This window comes from Delphinapterus leucas, chromosome 12, assembly GCF_059928025.1.
Source record: "Delphinapterus leucas isolate spDelLeu-1000000601 "Yukka" chromosome 12, BTC_Dleu_Yukka2, whole genome shotgun sequence".
NCBI lineage: Eukaryota > Metazoa > Chordata > Mammalia > Artiodactyla > Monodontidae > Delphinapterus > Delphinapterus leucas.
This window is the reverse complement of record NC_143140.1, coordinates 19,891,971-19,916,069: the sequence shown is the minus strand read 5'-3', so window position 1 is coordinate 19,916,069 and position 24,099 is coordinate 19,891,971. Positions and strand designations below refer to the sequence as shown.

Here is a 24,099-nt window from a genome sequence, read left to right as displayed (position 1 = left end):
CTAAAATAAGATTTCTGAGTCACAGTGCTGTTACAAAGAGATCCAATAGATCTTAGTACAAGGATCTGAATTTGTCTTGTTATGATAATTTGTATATTCTTAATGTATAAATAAATATGTTCGGGAATCTTAGGTTAATGTAAAACATTGAACCATGGCATGTAGAAAAGAGGTTGGTCTATGGTACCTGCTCTATAAATGGTAGTTGTTATTTATTATTTTATACTTATTAGCATTATTATCATTGTTGTAGCTGATGTTAACTCCTTTTTACATTTGATTTCCAGAAAATAAATTTCAGATCCTAATTTGATATACCATAATGCAAAAACAATGCATAAAATAGAAGTTGGGAAGAGTAGCTAGTTTCTGTGGGAGTTTAGATCTTGTAAACTGGCATTCTGACGTTTTACAGAATGTAAGTTCAGTCCTTGTGCCTGAATTGAGCCAGCAAATCAGTTTTCTGAGGCGGCAGGGCCTAGTACTACACTCCTGAACTTGACAGAATCACTAAGCTAATGGAGAGCCATGAAAGAGGGATGGAGAGTAAGTTTCAGGTAAAATCCTAACTTCACTTCCGACCGTCCATGAAATTTACAAAACTTCTGTAGCTTACCTTCTATAATGTCAGATTTCCCCAAACTTTTGGTATAATTAAATTTACTTAATAAGTTGCTTTTAAAATATTTAGAAAAATATCAATCGGTCAGAATAATTGTAGAATGCCAGTAAGAGACAAAAAAAATCTTGATCATAAAGTTTTTTTTTAATTTAATTTAATTTAATTTTTTTAACATCTTTATTGGGGTATAATTGCTTTACAATGGTGTGTTAGTTGCTGCTTTATAACAAAGTGAATCAGTTATATATATACACATATGTTCCCATATCTCTTCCCTCTTGCGTCTCCCTCCCTCCCACCCTCCCTATCCCACCCCTCCAGGCGCTCACAAAGCACCGAGCTGATATCCCTGTGCTATGCGGCTGCTTCCCACTAGCTATCTACCTTATGTTTGGTACTGTATATATGTCCATGCCTCTCTCTCGCTTTGTCACAGCTCACCCCTCCCCCTCCCCATATCCTCAAGTTCGTTCTCTAGTAGGTCTGTGTCTTTATTCCTGTTTTACCCCTAGGTTCTTCATGACATTTTTTTTTCTTAAATTCCATATATATGTGTTAGCATACGGTATTTGTTTTTCTCTTTCTGACTTACTTCACTCTGTATGACAGACTCTAGGTCTATCCACCTCATTACAAAGAGCTCAATGTCGTTTCTTTTTATGGCTGAGTAATATTCCATTGTATATATGTGCCACATCTTCTTTATCCATTCATGCGATGATGGGCACTTAGGTTGTTTCCATCTCCGGGCTATTGTAAATAGAGCTGCAATGAACATTTTGGTACATGACTCTTTTTGAATTATGGTTTTCTCAGGGTATATGCCCAGTAGTGGGATTGCTGGGTCATATGGTAGTTCTATTTGTAGTTTTTTTAACACACCTCCATACTGTTCTCCATAGTGGCTGTACCAATTCACATTCCCACCAGCAGTGCAAGAGTGTTCCCTTTTCTCCACACCCTCTCCAGCATTTATTGTTTCTAGATTTTTTGATGATGGCCATTCTGACTGGTGTGAGATGATATCTCATTGTAGTTTTGATTTGCATTTCCCTAATGATTAATGATGTTGAGTATTCCTTCATGTGTTTGTTGGCTGTCTCTATATCTTCTTTGGAGAAATGTCTATTTAGGTCTTCTGACCATTTTTGGATTGGGTTGTTTGTTTTTTTAATGTTGAGCTGCATGAGCTGCTTGTAAATTTTGGAGATTAATCCTTTGTCAGTTGCTTCATTTGCAAATATTTTCTCCCATTCTGAGGGTTGTCTTTTGGTCTTGTTTATGGTTTCCTTTGCTGTGCAAAAGCTTTTAAGTTTCATTAGGTCCCATTTGTTTATTTTTGTTTTTATTTCCATTTCTCTAGGAGGTGGGTCAAAAAGAATCTTGCTGTGATTTATGTCATAGAGTGTTCTACCTGTGTTTTCCTCTAAGAGTTTGATAGTTTCTGGCCTTACATTTAGGTCTTTAATCCATTTTGAACTTATTTTTGTGTATGGTGTTAGGGAGTGATCTAATCTCATACTTTTACATGTACCTGTCCAGTTTTCCCAGCACCACTTATTGAAGAGGCTGTCCTTTCTCCACTGTACATTCCTGCCCCCTTTATCAAAGATAAGGTGACCATATGTGCGTGGGTTTATCTCTGGGCTTTCTATCCTGTTCCATTGATCTATCTTTCTGTTTTTGTGCCAGTACCATACTGTCTTGATTACTGTAGCTTTGTAATATAGCCTGAAGTCAGGGAGCCTGATACCTCCAGCTCCGTTTTTCGTTCTCAAGATTGGTTTGGCTATTCGGGGTCTTTTATGTTTCCATACAAACTGTGAAATTTTTTGTTCTAGTTCTGTGAAAAATGCCAGTGGTAGTTTGATAGGGATTGCATTGAATCTGTAGATTGCTTTGGGTAGTAGAGTCATTTTCACAATGTTGATTCTTCCAATCCAAGAACATGGTATATCTCTCCATCTGTTGGTATCATCTTTAATTTCTTTCATCAGTGTCTTATAATTTTCTGCATACAGGTCTTTTGTCTCCTTACGTAGGTTTATTCCTAGATATTTTATTCTTTTTGTTGCAGTGGTAAATGGGAGTGTTTTCTTGATTTCACTTTCAGATTTTTCATCATGAGTGTATAGGAATGCCAGAGATTTCTGTGCATTAATGTATCCTGCAACTTTACCAAATTCATTGATTAGCTCTAAGTTTTCTGGTAGCATCTGTAGGATTCTCTATGTGTAGTATCATGTCATCTGCAAACAGTGACAGCTTTACTTCTTCTTTTCCGATTTGGATTCCTTTTATTTCCTTTTCTTCTCTGATTGCTGTGGCTAAAACTTCCAACTCTATGTTGAATAAGAGTGGTGAGAGTGGGCAACCTTGTCTTGTTCCTGATCTTAGTGGAAATGCTTTCAGTTTTTCACCATTGAGGATGATGTTGGCTGTGGGTTTGTCATATATGGCCTTTATTATGTTGAGGAAAGTTCCCTCTGTGCCTACTTTCTGCAGGGTTTTTATCATAAATGGGTGTTGAATTTTGTCAAAAGCTTTCTCTGCATCTATTGAGATGATCATATGGCTTTACTCCTTCAGTTTGTTAATATGGTTTATCACATTGATTGATTTGCGTATATTGAAGAATCCTTGCATTCCTGGAATAAACCCCACTTGATCATGGTGTATGATCCTTTTAATGTGCTGTCCGATTCTGTTTGCTAGTATTTTGTTGAGGATTTTTGCGTCTATGTTCATCAGTGATATTGGCCTGTAGTTTTCTTTCTTTGTGACATCTTTGTCTGGTTTTGGTATCAAGGTGATGGTGGCCTCATAGAATGAATTTGGGAGTGTTCCTCCCTCTGCTATATTTTGGAAGAGTTTGAGAAGGATAGGTGTTAGCTCTTCTCTAAATGTTTGATAGAATTCGCCTGTGAAGCCATCTGGTCCTGGGCTTTTGTTTGTTGGAAGATTTTTAATCACAGTTTCAATTTCATTGCTTGTGATTGGTCTGTTCATATTTTCTATTTCTTCCTGATTCAGTCTTGGCAAGTTGTGCATTTCTAAGAAGTTGTCCATTTCTTCCAGGTTGTCCATTTTATTGGCATAGAGTTGCTTGTAGTAATCTCTCATGATCTTTTGTATTTCTGCAGTGTCAGTTGTTACTTCTCCTGATTATAAAGTTTTAACATTATACTCTTTCTATTTATGTAGACATTCAAAATAAATACACTTACAATTAAATTTTATTCTGTACCTACCACATCTAAGGCACCATGCTGGGTACAGCGCCCATGAAGCTGAATAAAACAGAGGCGATCAGAGGGTACAGATGTGTAAACTAATAATCACAAGCTGTGATGTTAGTAGCAGCAATGGACGTGCACAGGAGGAAAAGCAACTTGAAAATGCTAAAGGCCAAAGCTAGAAATAAGCTAAAAAGATCCTGAACCATGCTTACATGATGGTTCATGCTTTAGTAAAAAGATAAGAATGAATTCTAATTAGTCTTTCAACTGCTGGATTTTAAATGTGTGCTTCCAAACTGCAAAAGTGTGCTTAAAAGCAGTTTCTCTCTTCATTGAATTAAGTACCTTCTCTATTATTCTTTAAACTACCAAATTTATTTTAATAAAGCCTTTCTTCTTAGATAACAATAAAGGTAAATGAGGAATTTGAGTTAATGGAAAAGTACAGCCTTTCTCATATTAACCACTTTCAGCGATTAATGTGCTGAGTGTAGAGAGCCTCACATGCCTCTGAAGTCAAGGCCAGAATTCTCCCCGAAATACGCAAGACCAGAGTGTAAGGTTTTAGTCATTTCTGAAACGATTCAATTAACTTCTATAAAGCTATTACAATATTTTTTGTTTTATATAAGAATTTCGGAGAGAAACTGGAATGATAAAATAAAGTTTAAAGTTTATTATAATTCTAAGACTAATATATACACTTAGCAACAAAATGTTCTGGGTTTTAAGCCTTGAATTTCCATTATTGTCACAGATGATAAAATAGGAACCCTCTTATCTCAAAGTTTTAACTCTTGAGTATCATTGGTTTCCTCACTTAGTAAAATTTAGCAAAAATAGTTGCATACAAACACCCAGGCTTTTACTTGACTCCTAAAAGTTAAAAGGTCATATACCAAGTTCTGGTTTCTGGTAATGGTAGAGTGGCTTACTATACTACTAATGCTAATAAACTCTGAACAAAATATTTAAAAGGAACTGGTTAAAGAACTTAATGTTCGCAGGAGCTAGAGAGCATATGACCCTTGAAGGATCCATATGATTTTCCCTTGGGGCACTCCCCAGTCCCCACAGCAAGGCAAAGATAATACTCAAGTACAAAGTCATAACTTATTGGATTTCAGGACTGTCTCCAAGCCTGGAAAACTAGGAAGGCAGTATCTCAGAAGGCAGGGCCACAGAGAGAAAACCCAAAAAATCTTCTTTCAAACTCTCCACCCATCCTTGATGGACTTATGGGCTGGGAGGCTCCAAGGAGCCCAGAGGGAAAACAATAACTAGAACTGAAAGTCTTGAACAAGGATATTAACAGCTTCCTAGTGAAAGAAAGACTGAGTTTGAAGTTGAATCCCTCCAAGTTAAAGAGGTTTAGTAAACACTCCAGGTTTTTCATTAATGCTGCAGGTGGGTTCCAGCCCCGGACTAAGGGATTCAGGCATGAAGTCAAACCTACTATCAGATATTGTGGAAGGATCCTGGGAAGAGGAGAGAGAAATGAATGCTGAGAAATAGTTTTCCAGTTTTTTCCTAAAACATCAGAAATGGTTTCTGAAAACAGTAATCAGTGATTTCTACTTCAAACTAAGGGAAAATTCTAGAATGAATTATTAAATACTTCAGATGGATTGCATACTGTACAGGGAACTCAGTTTACACTCCCACAGACTCTCACACAGCATCATTGTAAGTCCAAATGTATACCTTTTTTATGGTAAATTTGGAAATATCTGGAAATTGTAAAAAAGTAGAGGATCATAAAAACCTCTTTTAGAACATTTCCTACACTAACTAAATTGTGCACAGATGTGTGTAAAACGTAGCTCACTGAAATTTTTTGCAGTAGTAAAATATTGTAAAGAATCTAAAAATCGTCAATAAATATATCTATCAGGATTCTTGTCAGAAACAGATCGCCCATTCAATTTGATGAAGGAACAACTTAAATATGTGTTGGCAAGGCATAGGGGAAATGGTGCTAGAAACAACAGGAACAGTTATCATCTCTGTGCCTAAAGGGGAAAGAGATAGAGGGTCCCCAGAAGACAAGAAGAGAGGGCCACCTTCACAGGAGCTAGGACCTTTGGTCAAGGGAGGTAGCCAGTGCAAGACAAACCTTAAGAGAGGGAAGGGTGACTCTTCCCCTTCTCTCCAATGTGTTGCTGGTGCTTTCTTGTGGTTCAACCAAACTGAAAGTCAAAGGGTAAGGGAGTCTGTTGATGTGGTCCATGCATGCCAGCCTCCCAGGACACAGAAGAAGGTGAAGAAGGGTGGCAAATAAATCTGGAAAAGCAAATAGAAGTTATCTACACTTGATGTAAATTACAATGTAACTTGAATTATTCCATTAAAATAAATCAGTGTATTTAGAGTAAAAAAGGCCATTAGCTGAACAGGATGAAAGCATTGGGTAGTTAGGTGGGTGCATTCATAAACAGTAGATGTACGATAGATGGATGGTATAAACATATATGTGTTCTGTCTATATCCAAACTCACAGATACAGGGTATAACCATTCCTCTATCTGTATATATGAATATGAATATAACATGAAATATGTTTGAGAATATATATGACAAACTTTTAACTGTGTTACTTCTAGGGAGTTGTGTATGGGCACTGGAGAGAATGAAAGTCTTTTATGTTTTATAGTTGTGTGACTTTAAATTTTATCATGAGAACCCATTACTTTTATCATTATTTTTTAAGCACATAGTTAAAGAAGATAACCTAGGACATGAGGAGAAAAAATAAGAAAGTCATGATCACTAGGATCATGCAAAATTTCAGTAAGAAAATATTCTATTATCTAATTTAACTTTTATACGGGCTTACTAATCTTGCAGATGAGAGAAATGGGGTAGAAAAATATTTCACATTTTCTCAGGTTATCACTGAGGACAAGCTGAAGAAATGTGTTTGAGTTGATCATACACCTAGGAATGTTTGAATCCCAAACCTGAGTGACATCTTTGATGCTGTGCTCTGTCTTCTGCCCTGTTTCAATCACTTTTATATCAATGACATATCAAGTTATTAAATGACATGGTGGCTCAGACACTGTACTGAGCAAGATATGTGATCTAGTGACTGAATGAAGAGCTAAAAATGTCCTGACAGAACAACAGACCAATAAAATAATGTATCATCTGATGTAAATGTAAGGTCCCAAACTTGAAAGAAAACAAAATTACTCATATATATCCAGGATCCAGTAAAGATGGCTTAGTAGCAGCATGTGTTTAACTTGAATCAGTTCAGTAAGTGTCAACAGTATGATATGGCTCATTGCAAAACTCAATGATTGATATCACCTTCGTAAAATAATAGTGGCCAGGAGGCTAATCAGATTATACTAAGAATTTTAAAATAAGTGGAGTACGCCCAAAGGAGAACACTAATGCTGATAGCAGAGTTTTAAAATCATACCTTATGGACCCTGGTTAGAAGATTCGTCTTTATGTTACCTTGAATAGACCACCTGATGAAGAGCACAGTAGCTGGATCTGATGTAGAAGACTTGAGTCTTTTTATGTGGCCCTACAGTTAAGGCCAATGAGTCATGGATGCACAGGGAGAGACTCCCCAACTCAATACAAGGTAGACATATCTGACAGAATATTCTGACCAAAATGGACTGCCTTAGAAGTAATGAGCTTTTGGAAAATAATTTATAAATGAGACTCAAGCAACTGACACCCATCGGATGCCTTCAACCCTAGGATTCTGTGGTCCCATATACTTCCCATTTTTTCATAGTCGAAAATATGACTTCCTCTGGTCTCCAAGTCAGGACATTGATGTTAAGTTTATATTATTCTGGTTTTTATCTTCACCATGTGATGAGCACCTCAGATGTAAGGGAAATTTATAATAAAAGGACCAGTTTACTGGGCTGTTGAATTCCTGTTAACCTGCAGGTAAAATCACTTCCAGTTTTCAAAGTTCCTCCTCAACTCTCCCTTCTATACATACCTAATTTTCTATCTGTAAATATCCCTGCTTGTTTTTTATGCAACTTTTATCTTTTTCTCCTCTGGTGTCTCACTTTAAAGCCTTATGTTTCTGGAACTATTTACCTCCTCTGATTTGCCAAGTTTTACTTCTGAACTTCTCTTTGACTAAGCTGTGATTGACACTCCACTCGGACATTTCCCCTCTCACTAGCAATGCCATCTATTCTCTTTTCATTATAGATCACCTGAGAGAATATGTAGTTCAATCTTTTCAACTTTTAAATCTCTTCTTTTATTACTATCTTTAAGTTTTATTCATTTATTCCCCTTTAAAAAACATTTTTCTATATGATCTGTGCACTTGTTATCATTTTACCAAAAATGTGTTGTAATTATGAAGTATTATTTTTTACTGTAAAATATTTTATTGTATCTGAGACATATGGCTAGTTTATGTCCCCAACCATGCTTTTTCTGTATGTTTTTCACTACTACCAAGCTGTCTTTCCATGGAGAAGAGATATTCAACTCACTGATATTTAAGAACTATTAGAAAAGATACACTGCAAAACTCTATAGCTTTGCTCTAATAATTCAAGCATAATCATTCAAGGAAAGATGGTACAATCCAGTGGAAAACAATCTTACTCTTGGCCAGTCGAACATATGGAGATTCCAGAAGAATGTACAATGATTCATATATTTGTTCGACTCGTATGCTTCAAGCCATAAGGCGTTTGTGGGATGGGTGTTGCATGGGGCGTCCAAAGTGACTTTTCAAGTTTAAATAATTTGTTCTGATCTCCTGAGCAGACTTAGGGTCAACATTTTAGACTCTCAGGATACATCCCTGTGGGCAATAAGGAAAACGTTTCCTTTTTTTAAGGATTCCTTTCTCCAGGACACCAAAGACTTATGAACTCTGGTTGTTCTAGATATAGAGGTTGTCAGTAGTTTGATTCAACACCAAAACATTTACTTCTTGACACACCTCCTTATTAGATGCAGAAAGAATCATTCTCCCAATGTTGCTTTGAAATATTAAATGAGTTGAGTATCTTCAGTATGTGCTTGGGCCTCAGAAAGACAGAAAGGGAGGTGAGAAAGGAAACAAAATAGGTTCGACATAGCAATAATACATATGATTTTCTACAGTTCTCAAATTAAATATCTGGAGAGCAGTTTGATACATGCACTTGATATTCCACTAAAATCAAACCTTGAACATATAATGAGATTACCTTGAAAATAAATGTTAGAAATTTTAACAGATAAAATGCATCAAAATAAAGATTCTAACATCTAATAGAGTAAGGCTGGGAGACATACTTGGCTGTGATGGTGGAGACCAGAAGATGAGGAAAGATTATGGCCACGAAGGGACTCACCTCAGTGCTCAGAGGTTGGTGGGCTAGTGAGCATCCCCAAAAGATGCCCTTTCCCTTCTTGCCTCTGAATTTTTCTTCCTTGAAAGTAGCTATCATAGTGTATTTACCAGCAAGTTAAGATTTACCTTCAAAGTTATTGGAAAGGTGGCATTTCTACTTCAGAAAAATAACAAAAACACTATAAACCAAAACTCTACCTCAGCTTGTTTGTAAGCTTTCATGCTATATCATTTTTGTTTGTTTAGAGTTGTTTGTGATCATTATCCAACGGAGAACTTTACAGCATATTAGTTTTTTTTTGTTTGTTTGTTTTTTAAACATCTTTATTGGAGTATAATTGCTTTACAATGGTATGTTAGTTTCTGCTTTATAACAAAGTGAATCAGCTATACATATATCCCCATATCTCTTCCCTCTTGCATCTCCCTCCCTCCCACCCTCCCTATCCCACCCCTCTAGGTGGTCACAAAGCAACAAGCTGATCTCCCTGTGCTATGCGGCTGCTTCCCACTAGCTATCTATTTTACGTTTGGTAGTGTATATATGTCCATGCCACTCTCTCACTTTGTCACAGCTTACCCTTCCCCCTCCCCATATCCTCAAGTCCATTCTCTAGTAGGTCTGTGTCCTTATTCCTGTCTTACTCCTAGGTTCTTCATGACCTTTTTTTTTTTTCTTAATGGAAGTTTTGCTGAGTATGGACCTACAAATATAGCCCAGTGAAGACTTGATAATAAAATGAATATGCATAATGTCTGGCATTTTTCACAGAACTATAACAAGAAAATTTTTAAATTTGTATGGAAACACAAAAGACCCAGAAAAACTAAAACAGTCTTGAGAAAGAAAAACGGAACTGGAGGAATCAGATTCCCTGACTTCAGACTATACTACAAAGCTACAGTAATCAAAACAGTATGGTACTGGCACAAAAACAGACATGTAGATCAATGAAACAGGATAGAAAGCTCTGAAATAAACTCACTCACATATGATCAATTAATCTTTGACAAAGGAGGTAAGACTATACAATGGAGGAAAGAGAGTCTCTTCAATAAGTGTTGCTGGGAAAACTGGACAGCTACATGTAAAAGAATAACATTAGAACATTCTCTAACTACATATAGAAAAATAAACCCAAAATGGATTAAAAACCTAAATGTAAGAGCAGATACTATAAAAGTCCTAGAGGAAAACATAGGCAGAACACTCTTTGACATACATTGCAGCAATATTTTTTTAGATCTGTCTCCTAGAGTAATGGAAATAAAAATAAACAAATGGGACCTAATTAAAGTTAAAAGCTTTTGTACAGCAAAGGAAACAATAAACAAAAAGAAGAGACAACCTAGGGACTGGGAGAAAATACTTGCAAATGATGTTACCAACAAGGGATTAATTTTCAAAATATACAAACAGCTCATACAGCTTAATACAAAAAAAAAACACAAAAAAACCCAATCAAAAAAATGGGGAGAAAACCTAAATAGGCTTTTCTGCAAAGAAGACATGCAGATGGCCAAACAGGCACATGAAAATATGTTCAATATTGGTAATTATTGGAGAAATGCAAACCTAAACTACAATGAGGTATCACCTCACACCAGTCAGAATGGCCAACATCAAGAAGTCTACAAACAATAAATGCTGTGGAGAAAAAGGAACCCTCCCTCCTACATGGTTGGTGGGAATGTAAATTGGTACAGCCACTATGGAGAACAGTATGGCTGTTCCTTAAAAAAAATAAAAATAGAGCTACCATATGATCCTGCAATCCCACTCCTGGGCATATATTCCGAGAAAACTCTAATTCAAAAAGATACATGCCGGCCCTGGAAGGCAGAAGTGGAGCCGGTGGGTAGAAGGGACAGGGAGGCCAACTTTCCTCGCATTCCTGTAAGGACAGCTTGTTCAGCGGCGGAGCCATCCCACTGGCTGCAAGAATTAGAGGTTCCGCGGGGAGTACCTCCGGCCATGCCTGCAGGTGCCATCCCCCCGTGCCCACGGTGCTGCCTGCCCTTCAACCCCAAGAAAGTGGACAAGGCCGTCCACGTGGAGAAGCAGCTTTCGTCCTACAAGTCACCCTGTGGGGCTGCAGTAAGAAGGTGACGCTGGCCAAGATGAGGGTGCACGTTGCCTCCTGCCTGAAGGTCCAGGAGCAGATGGCTAACTGTCCCAAGCTCGTCCCTGTGGTGCCCACATCCCAGCCCATCCCTAGCGCCATCCCCAACAGGTCCACCTTCGCCTGCCCTTACTGTGGCGCCCGCAGCCTGGACCAGCAGAAGCTGGTAAAGCACTGCATGGACAAGCACTACAGTGACCCCAACCGCGTGGTGTGTCCCATCTGCTCGGCTGTGGCCTGGGGCGACCCAAGCTACCAGAGTGCCAACTTCCTGCAGCACCTGCTCCCCCGGCACAAGTTCTCCTACGACACCTTTGTGGACTGCAGCATCGATGAGGAGGTCGCCTTCCAGGCCTCTCTGGCCCTGTCTCTGTCTGAGAACTGAAGGCACGGTCACTGGCCCAGGCCTCCTGCCTCAAGGGACAGGCCCTGCCAGCTCCTGTGGCCCAGGCCTGCCTGCGAAGGCGCCTTGAGGGCCAGGTGGAGCCTCACTGCTGAAGGAGGAGAGGCCACGTCCCCGTCGTCACCGGCTCTTCGGTGCTTCGGGCTGAGCAGGTGGCTTCGGGGGCCCGGCCACTGGGGCGGAGTGTGGCCACTGTCTGTGTCTCAAAGCCATGATGTCCTCCCTGCAGAGAGGACCCTTCAGGCCCTGCCACGTCCACAGGCCCCGGCACTGAGCAGGGAAGTGCGGAGGGGGCCCCGGCCCAGCACCTGGCAACTCTTCCCCCTCGCGTGCTCGGTACTGGCTTTTGTGATACCTAGAGGTTCCACACTCTTCTATATTATCCGATGTGATGACCTTTTCACATTTTCTAGAGCAAAGACAGAGCAGTTACCCTTCATATTGCAATATCTGTGTTTGACTAGGAATAATAGTATTTTTATGGAACATTTACAAAATTATATTTAAAAAAAAAAAACAACGAACCGTTGTGGGATTGGTAGGGGGAGGAGAGGAGAGACAGGTCAATCGCTGTGTGCGGGGACCGAGGTCACCACGTCCCCAGGTCACCTCGCCGTTCCCCAGGGTCACTGTGATAATAACGGGAAGAAATCCCAACGCCCGGCCACTTGCAGCGACCCTCCCGCCTGGGTCTTGGCCTCGGCCCTGCTGTCACTGTTCCAAAGCTGACCACCTCCCACCCCCGGCAGGGCCATCCCCAGCAGTGGCAGAGCGCAGGGGCCGGGGCAGTGACCAGGCAGTTCAGAAGATGCTCATCGGCACCCTCGTTTGGTTCATGGCATAAATTATTGCTGTCTTTAAAAACAATTTAAATAAAATGTCCCAAAGCATAAAAAAGAAAAAAAAATACATGCACCCCAATATTCATTGCAGCACTATTTACAATAGCCAAGACATGGAAGCAACTTAAATGGCCATCTACAGATGAATGGATAAAGAAGATGTGATATATATATATATATACACAATGGAATATTACTCAGCAATAAAAATGAAATCATGCCATTTGCAGCAACGTGGATGGATCTAGAGATTATCATACTAAGTGAAGTAAGTCAGACAGAGAAAGACAAATATATCACTTATACATGGAATCTTAAAAACTGATAAAAATGAACTTATTTACAAAACAGAAATAGACTCACAGACATAGGAAACCAACTTATGGTTACCAGAGGGGAAAAGGTGAGAGGGATAAATTAAGAGTTTTGGGTTAACATATACATACTACTATGTATAAAATAGAAAAACAACCTACTGTATAGCACAGACAACTATACTCAGTGTCTTGTAATAACCTACAATGAAAAGAATCTGAAAAAGAATATGTGCGTGTGTGTGTGTTTGTGTGTAACTGAATCACTTTGCTGTACACCTGAAGCTAGCACAACATTGTAAATTATACTCCAATAAAAAATGGATAAGAAATGAATATGCATAATGTCTTTACGTTCTCCAAAGTCTTTCTCTCGGCATGCTTTTTTAACTAAACAAGCATTAAAAGGAGTTTTCCCGGGAAAGTTAATTAAACAGAGACCATGATTTCAGTATTTAGAAATTATTTGATAATTTAAAATATTTTAAAGTTAGTTATGTCAAAAGTAATACTTTTATTCATAAATTATTCTAAGTAGGGGGAAATATTTCCCAACACATGCTGAGAAGTTAACATCTGGAGGGAAGACTTCTAAATTTGAAATTACATCTACACATATTATGCCCTTGATCACAAACATTCAGGAGCTTCTCAGGATAAAGTTCACATTTTGGTGAATGATTTTATAGTCTTAATTGCCACTACTTTCTTGTATCCCATTTATCTCCCAACAGATTGCTGCTGCAATTACTACACGCTTTCCTATCAGGAAAATGTTTTTGCACATTCCTGCTTTGGACATTACTAATAGATGTTTCCCTGTCTGGATTATCTTCACTTCCTGCTGCCACCCTCAGTTTAGAACTTTCCTACAAATCTCAGTTCAAATCACATTTCCTGCTCGAAGCCTTCCTAGATCCTGGGTAAGCATATGTGATATCTACTTTTTGGAATCAGCACATTTATAGCCTGTATCACTGATTTTACCTTATAAACATTATTTTTAGCCTGTCTTGAATTTCTGACTTTACTTTTTCTTATTTTGTACCGTATCTTCCAAGCAAAGCCGTGTGTTCCACAGGGTTCCACATAACTTATGGCTCTACATAATTTAGTCTTCTATGAAACCCTGGAGGAGCCATCACAGTATTATTATGTAGGAGATGTTTAATAAATATCAACATTAAGCCAATGGATGGATTTCTCTGAGAGAAAAAAATATATAGTATTGTCAAGTTTTATAGGAATAAATTTAAATATACACTATAGTATTATAAAAATACACACAAAGACTGCCCAAATGAGAACAGAGGTTATTTATGCAGATTTGCTTTAGCAAAGTCACTATTACTTCATTTGGCAGAGATTCAAAGGCAGACAGGTAACAGAATTGAAAAAGTTGTATAGTGGAAAAAATGAGAGAAGTTTTTAGAAATGCTTTTATTGGAGGTTGCTGGCAAGGGAAGTTGAAGGTGGGCTAACTAGAAAGGAGGAATCCTATTTGGATTTCTCTGGCTAGTTCTGAATTGGAAGTGGGGGAGAAGGATTACAAAAATTGGGGGAGCTAACAATTGTTGACCAAGTTCTAACCCTTTGGAGCCAATTGCTACAGAGCTTGTGGTTTGGATTCCATGGCTGGTTGCTGCACAGGTTGTGGGTCGGAATTTTATTGTTATATGTGGTTGATATATTTAGTCTCAGTAAAATAATAGCTAACATGTTTATAGTACATTATCATGTCCCTAGCATTGTACAAACCCTCTTTCATTTGGTCCTTATGACAGCTCTGTAGGCCCAACAGATATAAACACTCAAATTTTACCAAAAAGAAGACTGAGGCTTGGAGAAGCAAACCATCTTGCGCAATGTATCCAATCTAGTAAAAGGAAGTGCTTCCATTTGGACTCACATATTCTGGATCTAAATTCAGATTTAAGAGGAAATAATTGTAAATACTTATGGATCCGACCAGGCTGGTACAAATGAGAAGAATAAAAACCCAGTGAAATTCCATAAAATTGCTGAAAGGAGGATAGTATCTTGAAAATCTAAAGGACATCTGGAGAAAATGAAGCGTCATTCAGAACGTAAGTGGAATTCTGAGAATATTTGGAAGGAGGAGACTAAGTGATAGCTAAAGATTAAATATTTCTAACAGGGGTGACTAGAAGGGAAGGAAGCATCAGCTTTTCCATTTGGAATTTCAGTTCGTTTCTGTCAACATGGATGTACCATCTACAGTGGGCAACTCTGTGCCCTCTGGGTGTTTGCAGTATAATAGGAGGGAGACACTTGGAAAAGGGGTGTTTCAGCGCACTCTTCCAACTTTATGTAAGAAGTGTGTTAGAATTTTAGGGATATGCAGAGAGAAGAAAGGGGAAAGGCAGGGGCTTACTATTTATCAAAGTGCTGTTTACCAAAGTCCAGTTAGCAGAAATAGTGCCCGAAGTAGGAAGAGTTGCAGAGAGGCAGCAAAGTGATTTAGTTACTAGCTGATCCTGCTGCTAGTAATTACTGCCTTAAGGCTGGAGAGGAAATGAGAGAGATATAAATGCTTGTGAAAATAACAAGTGGGCAGGCTTTCATGTTGGCGCAGTGGTTGAGAGTCCGCCTGCCGATGCAGGGGACACGGGTTCGTGCCCCGGTCCGGGAAGATCCCACATGCCGCAGAGCGGCTGGGCCCGTGAGCCATGGCCGCTGAGCCTGCGCGTCCGGAGCCTGTGCTCCGCAATGGGAGAGGCCACAACGGTGAGAGGCCCGCGTACCGCAAAAAAAAAAAAATAATAATAAAAGAACAAGTGGGCTTTTACACCAGCCTGGCTGGGGACGCAAGGAGCAAGCACATTTATTTTAGGATTAATCAAAATTATATTCGCTTTGCTTCCTTGCATCGTGGGTCAGCTGCCACCTCCTTTACGAGATGTTCCCTAATTACTCTCTCCCTCTCTACCTTCACAAGATGTATGCATGTTTTTCTTAGAATTTGACCGTAACTATTTACCAATACAGGCAAGTATAATGATAAAGATGGTGTCATTACCATCAACGCCATATTCATTCCTGCTCTAATACGTCCTTTTCATCTTCTTATCAAATAACAAGCCTGTCACACTCCAAAATTTGGTCATTACTATAACTTATGGAAATAACAAAAGCCAGGCAGCTTTTTTATACAGCTAATTCCTCCCCATCCAAAAGAACTCCGTTTTCTTAACTGTAAGGAAATTCTCTAAAAGCCCCTTACACAATTCCTGCACCACACTGACAGCTGTCTTTCCTATAGATTCTTGACCTGTGGCTCCAGGTGGTGTGTCCCTTCCCAAACCCCAAATTCCAGGGAGCAGTCAATCTTTCTTGGTACATGTCAGGATGCTCATAATCTAAAAGTGGCTGCTCTGAGACAAATGGCTTACAGACTCCAGGCCGGGGGGTGACAGGGACTTTTCACATTAGTGCAACGCCATCTCTACAGTTCTTACATCAACACATTCTCTGCCCACAAAATACCAAGTGAAGTGGGTATTTGGGGACTTAGTGGCTTCATTTCATCAAAAAGAAAGTTAAGCTGAAACCACTAGACCAGAATAATATATCAAGTAGAAACATTTCAGTTTTAGTTACCACTCGCATTCCCACTTGGTTTCCAGAGCACAGTTATCTGAGGGGATGGCTTTCAGTTATCCGGGCACCCTCCATTTACCCAAGGCAGAAGACCAATTTGCACATTAGGACCACTGCAGACCTCCATCAGAGTAAAGTTAGAAAGGTGGAAAGCACAACATACAAGTTAGCTAATAGATGCCTCTAACTGTGCTCTGGAAATCAAGTCTTTCTCCATGTTCCTACTCAGTTGAGCAACCAGACGATAACAGGGAAGATAATTTAGTTCAACCCTGTTGATGTGCCATCTGAAGAGGGACACATTCAGTGAAGCCATGACCCATCAGGATAAACTGAAAGACATGGCTTCAAGAATAGGATTCTTTGGTGTGGATATGCAGCAGTTCTGTTGTGTTTCCTTCACAGACATCACATTCCTTACAGCTTTAAGACACACAAGTATGGTTCCCTTTCCTAATGTGCTTCTCAGTAAGAAAATATCAGTAGAATACAAACTTTTCTAACTAAGACGACATCCACTTCCCATGACTAATCACACCCCACCCCTTCCTGCAGCAGGAATCTTTTGTTCTGTTACTATTGCTGCAACTGCTATACCAAGATCAGCTGCCCACCCCCCCATTGATTATACTGGTTAATTCTTATCTGAATCCTGAAGGTGAGGGGTTATTATTCCCATTTTGCAGGTTGGGGAGGAGAAGCTGAGGCAGCGTCACAGTGGTGAAGTCATCTGCCCCCAGGTTCCCAGTGTCTGTAGTGGAGTCTAGATGCCCCTCTTATAAGCCCTACATCCATACCTCTGTGTCAGGCTGCCTCTTACTACATACTTAGTGACATCTAGATACTCATGTTTTATAAAGAATTATGGTTGCTTAGAACTAAGGTAAAGATATGTTTTAAAAGATTGCTTCTGCTCTTCAAGCTATGGAAATGCAGATTTCTTAGGATGGAGAGAATCTTTTTTCTTGTCTGTTTGTTTTGGGGTACCACATCTTCTGGATGTCTTTAAGGCAAGTGGGCTTTGCTTCACCAACTGACTTCCTCAGGTGCATTTACTAGGTGTGTGTGGTTGAAAAAAAATCAGTCAAATCGTGGGCAATTACATTTTTAAAGCATCACTGCATACAAAAGTTTAAACAAAACGTCTGTAAAAAAGACTTCCAGATGAAAATATGTACAGCTTTTAATGTTAGAAAGACAGTACTGGAAAAGATTCGTGTGGCTGAAAGTTCAGTCAAATACTCAGGAATTTCTTTTTCTAAGACAGAATTATATACAAGGGTTTAAACAAAAAAATATTCTGAAAATAAGAATGAATACTGCATGAAAATAAGAACAGCTTTAACTGTTAGAAAAAGAATATTGCAGAAAATGTTGTAACTAAACAGTAGTTCATTAAACTGATTATGTGGGAAACATTTAAAGAAAAAGTTTCCAGAGCAGTAAGAGACTTACTTTTTCTTTTTTTAAGTCTGATATATTCTTCTGCATGTCGGTGAGGCAGTAAAAGACTATGTTCTTTAGCGTTGTCATCTTTCTTCTAGGACAAATTGAAAAAAGATATTTGAATTAACTTTTATCTTCTTTATTGATTTTCAGAATCATTAATATAAACTCACATAGAAATTTCTGAGACATCTGATCCTTTTCATTTCTCTATTCATAGCTGCTGCAATGGTAAGTGTATTACCTTGCAGAGACAGAACTTTAACATTGATGAAATGCATCATCCAGTTGTAAAGCCTACTAAATTGAAAATCAACTACGAAAATGGACTGTGGTGAATTAGGGTCAAAAAAGTTAAACAATTGAGAGAAAGGCTATTCCAGGTAGAAGATGATGAAATCCGTGGTTTGGAGAGGACAGTTATTCACCTTATATAACTATAATACATGTTAGACTCTATGGTGCCCCTTCCCTCAATAAACTGATTTTGAAATGAACGAAAAGATATCTCACCCACAGGAAGGATTTCGTGGAAGAGGTGGCATTTGAGATGTGCCTTGCAGGTGAGTAGGATTCAATAAAGAGGGACGATGCTATGTGAATGTTTCATTAAATGCTGAATTAAAGTTCTGAGAACAGGAAGCAGGTTAGTACCAAATCAGTGGATCACTTTTGCCAAGGAATCCAGTAATCAGCATAGAAGGGTCAATCTAGCAGCACGGTTAAGCCAGACCAGTGAAAACGGGGGGCAGAAAAACCAGTTCTCTTAGTAAAGAAACTGACCGTTAGTTCAAGTGAGAAGAAATAATGCCTAGAAAGAGAGCAGAGATAATGGAAATGAAATGGCAAAGGCTGCTGCTATAGAATGTTGTAGGAAGTCCCTTGATGGCAGGAAGAAGGACTGGTTGGTCGTCTCTGTAGTTCAGCCTTGAGTTTTATGTCTGGAACTTAGCAGGGACTGATTATGTTTTGAAGGAATGAATGATTGGATGACTAGCTGAAAGCCAGAATGTATATGGCTTTATATCTATTTTATGAATGTACCTATTGGAGTTTGAATATGAGTTAGGCTTACCCTGACATTAACAGAAGTATTAATTTAGGAGAAGGAGACAATTTCAGGGAAAGGGGATGTGTTCATTTTGGACAGGTTAGGTTAAAAAAGTCCAACGGGATATCCAGGTGGAGGTGTCTAACAGAGAGTTGAAGATATATTTGTTACTAAGAAAAGAGTATGTTTGTTGAAATAAATGAATGACTCATCTTACAAAAAGTGAGATTTTTTATTATTTAGATATGAGACTGTTTTTTCCTTATCTTGATTACTGTAAATTAAATTTTCCACTTGAATTTTTCTACCCTTTTTTTTTTTTTTTTTTTTTTTTTTTAGCGGTACGCGGGCCTCTCACTGTTATGGCCTCTCCCGTTGCGGAGCACAGGCTCCGGACGCACAGGCCCAGTGGCCAAGGCTCACGGGCCCAGCCGCTCCGCGGCATGTGGGATCCTCCTGGACCGGGGCACGAGCCTGTGTCCCCTGCATCGGCAGGCGGACTTTAAACCACTGTGCCACCAGGGAAGCCCTTTCTACCCTTTTCACTCTCATTCTGTTCAGGTTATCTATTGCTGCATAGCAAACGACCTCAAAACGGTGGCTCAGATGTCAACCTCAACCATTCAGTTATTTATACTCTAAGGAAATTAAAAGAGAGGCTAAAAAAAAAAAAGAGGTCAAAGACAAACAATCCCAAGATTACACTGAGAGATTATTATGTGACAATATGTCATAATGTCATAGAGTAGAATAAAAATAGATTTTAGAGTTGAACTTTACTGAATCTCTTGGTGTATATATATATATATATATATATATATATATATGCCCTGTAGCCATTTATTTAAGCAAAGGAAGGATGACAAGGTTACTATGTTCTTAATAAAATATGTTTTATGGTCAAGTTTTTTTGAAACTTTTAATGGAGTTAACTTCTGAGGTTTTATTTAAAGATACTTTAAATGTTTTTCAAGCTATTAGCTAACAACACTATAATCTCTATGTGAAAATTGTAAGGGTCCATTATTGTACTGGAGAAGAAGAGTTCTTTATTGCTTTTAACTGCTGCGCCTTCCCTCAAATAGCAGGCTGTCAAGAACCTTTCTAGTGTAATTGCAATTGTGAGTAATGGCACCGCCTACCACCTGTAGTTTTCTTTTTCTTATCTGGTCTGTGTTCCAAAAACATGTAAGAAAAGCGTCTTTGGAATTTCATGGTAAAAAGGATCTAGAAGTTTCTGAACATGCTTGATCCTAATGGCTAAAAATAAGAGCTAATATGTTCAAGTTCTACTTTGGGGCCAGTGTTTAAAAATGCACATGTCTCATGTTATCTGATTCTTATCTCAATCCTATAAGATAGGTACTATCATTACCCCTATTTTATAGATGAATTAAATGAGGCTTGGATAGGTCCTTCTCATATAAGCAAGAATTCTGTGTGAAGTCTTTTTTTCTTTATGAATCCTCCCTCAAAAATGGATAGAACAACTATATAGACAAACAAATAGGTAAAACATCCATGGACAACATCTACTACAAAATATGATAAGAAATTCTCATGAACCCGAAATATGAATGGGAGAGGACCAACTACTATTAGCAACTGGATCCATATGATACTAGAGACTGTGCGTTGGAATGCAGCAAAAAAAAAAAAACAAAAAAAAAAACATGACCCAACGTGAGCAATGGTAGTTTAGATTGGACAATCTATGAACAGAGGTGGAAACTGGGAGGGGACTTTGCAGGCTCCAATTCTAAAGTGAGGGGAAAGGGTCTGCAGGAAGACCTAATGATGTTGGTGGGTCCGGACCCTTCCAACTCACAGAACTAGCCGAATGGAGCTACTTGCAATTCACGGTCCTATACTGAAGAGAAAGTACTGGGAGGAGAATTCAAGTTGAGGTTGTTAGCTTGATTTACATCTCTAAAATAATTAAACACAAGATCCATGAGCTCTCATTTGGATTATTGCCCTGGGCCTTGCAAATGTCAGTGGTGGGTCTCGTCCTGAATATTAAGCATGACGCTACTCTCTACCTTCATGGTAGGGGTGTCAAGAAATTGCAGTACAGGTGTTCTTCCAAAAACCAGGGGATGTGAAGTCTAGGCTGTACCAGAAAATTCATTCTACTTAGCTGATCTGAGTTTGAGAACATAGAAAAATGTCACTTTTTTCTGACTGTATAAGTATAGGTCATATTTGGGTGGGTTTTATTTTTCAAAAAGTAGAAAAAGAAACTTCTTTTCAAAAAATTCCATAGTTTGTCTCATATTTTTTTAAAGGCTTTAAAGATATGCAGAGAGATAAAAATGTGATGCAATGATATTTTGCCATAATGTGAAGAATTTTCTTTGTAGTTTCCCATAAAGTGGACCTCATATCATGAGGAAAGTGATTCTTGACCATATCCTCTTCTTTCTGCACATACACACTGATGCAGTTTAAAATCTTCTTATTTATAAGTTAAATTCATTTTCAAGCCATAGTTGTGATGGAACTTTATTTTTTCACTTTCCCAAGGAGGATTCATTTGTTCAGTAAGAAAAAAAGAAGGTATTTTAGCATAGAATTTTAAAATTGTCTTCACTATTTTAATTAAAAATACATGACAGAAAAAATATTTAAAAATCATCTAGTGAGTAAGCGTCCAGGCTAGGAGCTGGTGTCTAATTACTGGGCTCTGGTTGAGCCTCCCAAAGTATGTGATTCTAACACAGGATGGCTTTTCTCACATATTTAGTTTTAAAGATTTGTCCTGAAGGGCAGAACCTCTAGGAGACTCTGTTAGTTTCCTAGGGCTGCCATAACATATTACCATGTACTTTATGGCTTAAGACAACAGAAATTTATTCTCTCACAGTTCTGGAAGCCAAAAATCTGAAATTAAAGTGTTAGTAGGTTGCACTCCCTCTGAAGGCTCTAGGGGAGAATCTTTCCTCACCTCTTCCAACTTCTGGTGGCCCAAGCATTCCTTGACTTGTGGCAGCATCATTTCAATTTCTGCCTCCATCTTCACTTCTCTTTTTCTGTGTGTGTGTCTCTGTGTCCTTTCTTCCTATAAAGATACCTGTCATTGGATTAAGATCTAGGATGATCTTATCTCCAGATTCTTAATTTAATTATATCTACAAATAAAGTCATATTGGGAGGTTGTGGGTGACTTATCTTCCATAACCCATTATGGAAGCTGACCTATAGATAAGTAAGAAATGTTTTTTCGTATACTTAAAAATCTATTAGTGAGAAAAATTATACTGTCTTCTTTCAATATCATAATTAAAAACATAAAAACTTATCAACCCATGATATTTAATAAAAGGAGACATTTACATCTTGAGTTGATTCCTAGTCACAGTATAAGTAAATACAATTTTATTAGCATGAAACAAATTTTGTTTTAGAGAAAATTGATACTTCAGAATTGTGAAAATCAGTTTCTTATACTGGGATATTGAGGGGATAATCTTGTACCCTAAAAATAAAAGCAAAGTCAGAAAATGTCAGAGGTATTTTTATAAAAGAATTTAGTTTAATGTTTTCATACTGGGTCATAGCTATATTATTATTATTATTATTAACTGTTTTTGCATTTTTCTCATTTGGGTTCAGTCAATTGTGAGATCAGTGACTTGTGAATATGAAATACAACCAGGGAACTTTAAAATAAGTGGAAATTTTCTATAATATAAAAAGGAAATTGAAGAGAAAAAACTGTTCCCTTCAATTTGAGGATCCTTTTTTATATTTTCCAAATAGGAAATCTAAACAAAAATTATCAACTTATGAATAAAAGGAAGACATCTCATTCCTAATGTGATGAGGCAGAAGAAAATTTTAAATAAAAGAGTAACAGAAAGGAGAAAATTATTGCATGTGTTATTTTTGTCTTTAAGAGGGCGTAGAGTCTTCAAGTGCAAAAGAGTAAGAGGAGGGGGAAAGAAAGAGGGAAAAGTATGGAGGTAGGAAGAGAGAGAGAGAGACAGAGAGACAGAAAGACAGAAAGAGAGCAGAGAGATGGGGCAGGGAATGTGGGAGAATGCTTTCCGTCACTTTCAGCAATGTTATGTTTGCTGCTCCTCTTGTAGCCTAGTAGGAAATACTTGTGTTTCTCCTCCCCAGGAAGGAAAACTAGCTAAAAGGGATGAAGGCAGTAAAGGCTAGAACACAGAATTGGTGAGTGTCATTTGTTTGTAAGTCTGACTACCCTCCTTTTTGATTCTTTCTCCACCAATAAGTTCCACATCATCAAAATCTTACCCTATCTCATAGAACGTTTTGCATGTAAATTCTAGGAATTAACCTTTTGGAAAGAGAATATTGGGAACCTTGTGCTCTTTCTCAGAGCTGGCTCTTAACGTGTCTAATAATCTAATTTCACAAAGACACAGATGCTCAACTAACATTTTATCTCTACCCCCATTTTCCAGTCCCCTGCAATGAGAAGGGACCATGCAACTAGTCGTGGTCAGTGAGATGTGAGCTGAAGCAATAAGTGTCATTTCTTATCCGAGGCAGGAAAAAAAGCCCTCATGATTCTCCAGTTCTGTTCTTATGCCTTGAGGGTAAGAAGAAAAGTCACATATTATTAATAGCAGAGCTACAAGTTTTAAACAGCCTGGATTTCTGAGTCACCACATTTAGTTTGTACACTGCAGAGTTCTAAGGCCCTACAGTACATTTTACATGAGTGAAAAATAAACTTTATATTTCAAGTCATCAAGATTTTGGGATGGAGTATAGCCACAGTATAAACCTATCTTAATATGTCTAATATTTCTAAGCTGTTTGGGATTTGCTGAAGTTAGCCCTTAATAGACGTGAATCAAAATCGAAAGCTACAAAGTAGGTAGCCATTAGATAAATTTGCTTTTTAAAAACTGCACTCTCTTTGATGCTTTTTGATATTTTAGTTACTGTTAAAAAGAAAAATATTCTTGTGATTCTGGGCATGGTTATATTAGTAATAATTATATCCAATTTTACTAACAGGAAGGTCTGTGATTGCAAATTCCTCTTATACTTTTCTTAACCCTCGTTAAGTGACTTTCTGCCACTTTTTAAAAGTTGTCTGGGAAAGAATAGAAATCA

At 38.2% G+C, this 24,099-nt stretch overlaps 1 pseudogene; it reads left to right on the top strand.

The window, feature by feature from the left end:
- Positions 1-10,025: 10,025 nt before the first annotated feature.
- LOC149747838 (E3 ubiquitin-protein ligase RNF166 pseudogene) lies at positions 10,026-19,545 on the top strand (annotated as a pseudogene).
- Positions 19,546-24,099: the final 4,554 nt, after the last annotated feature.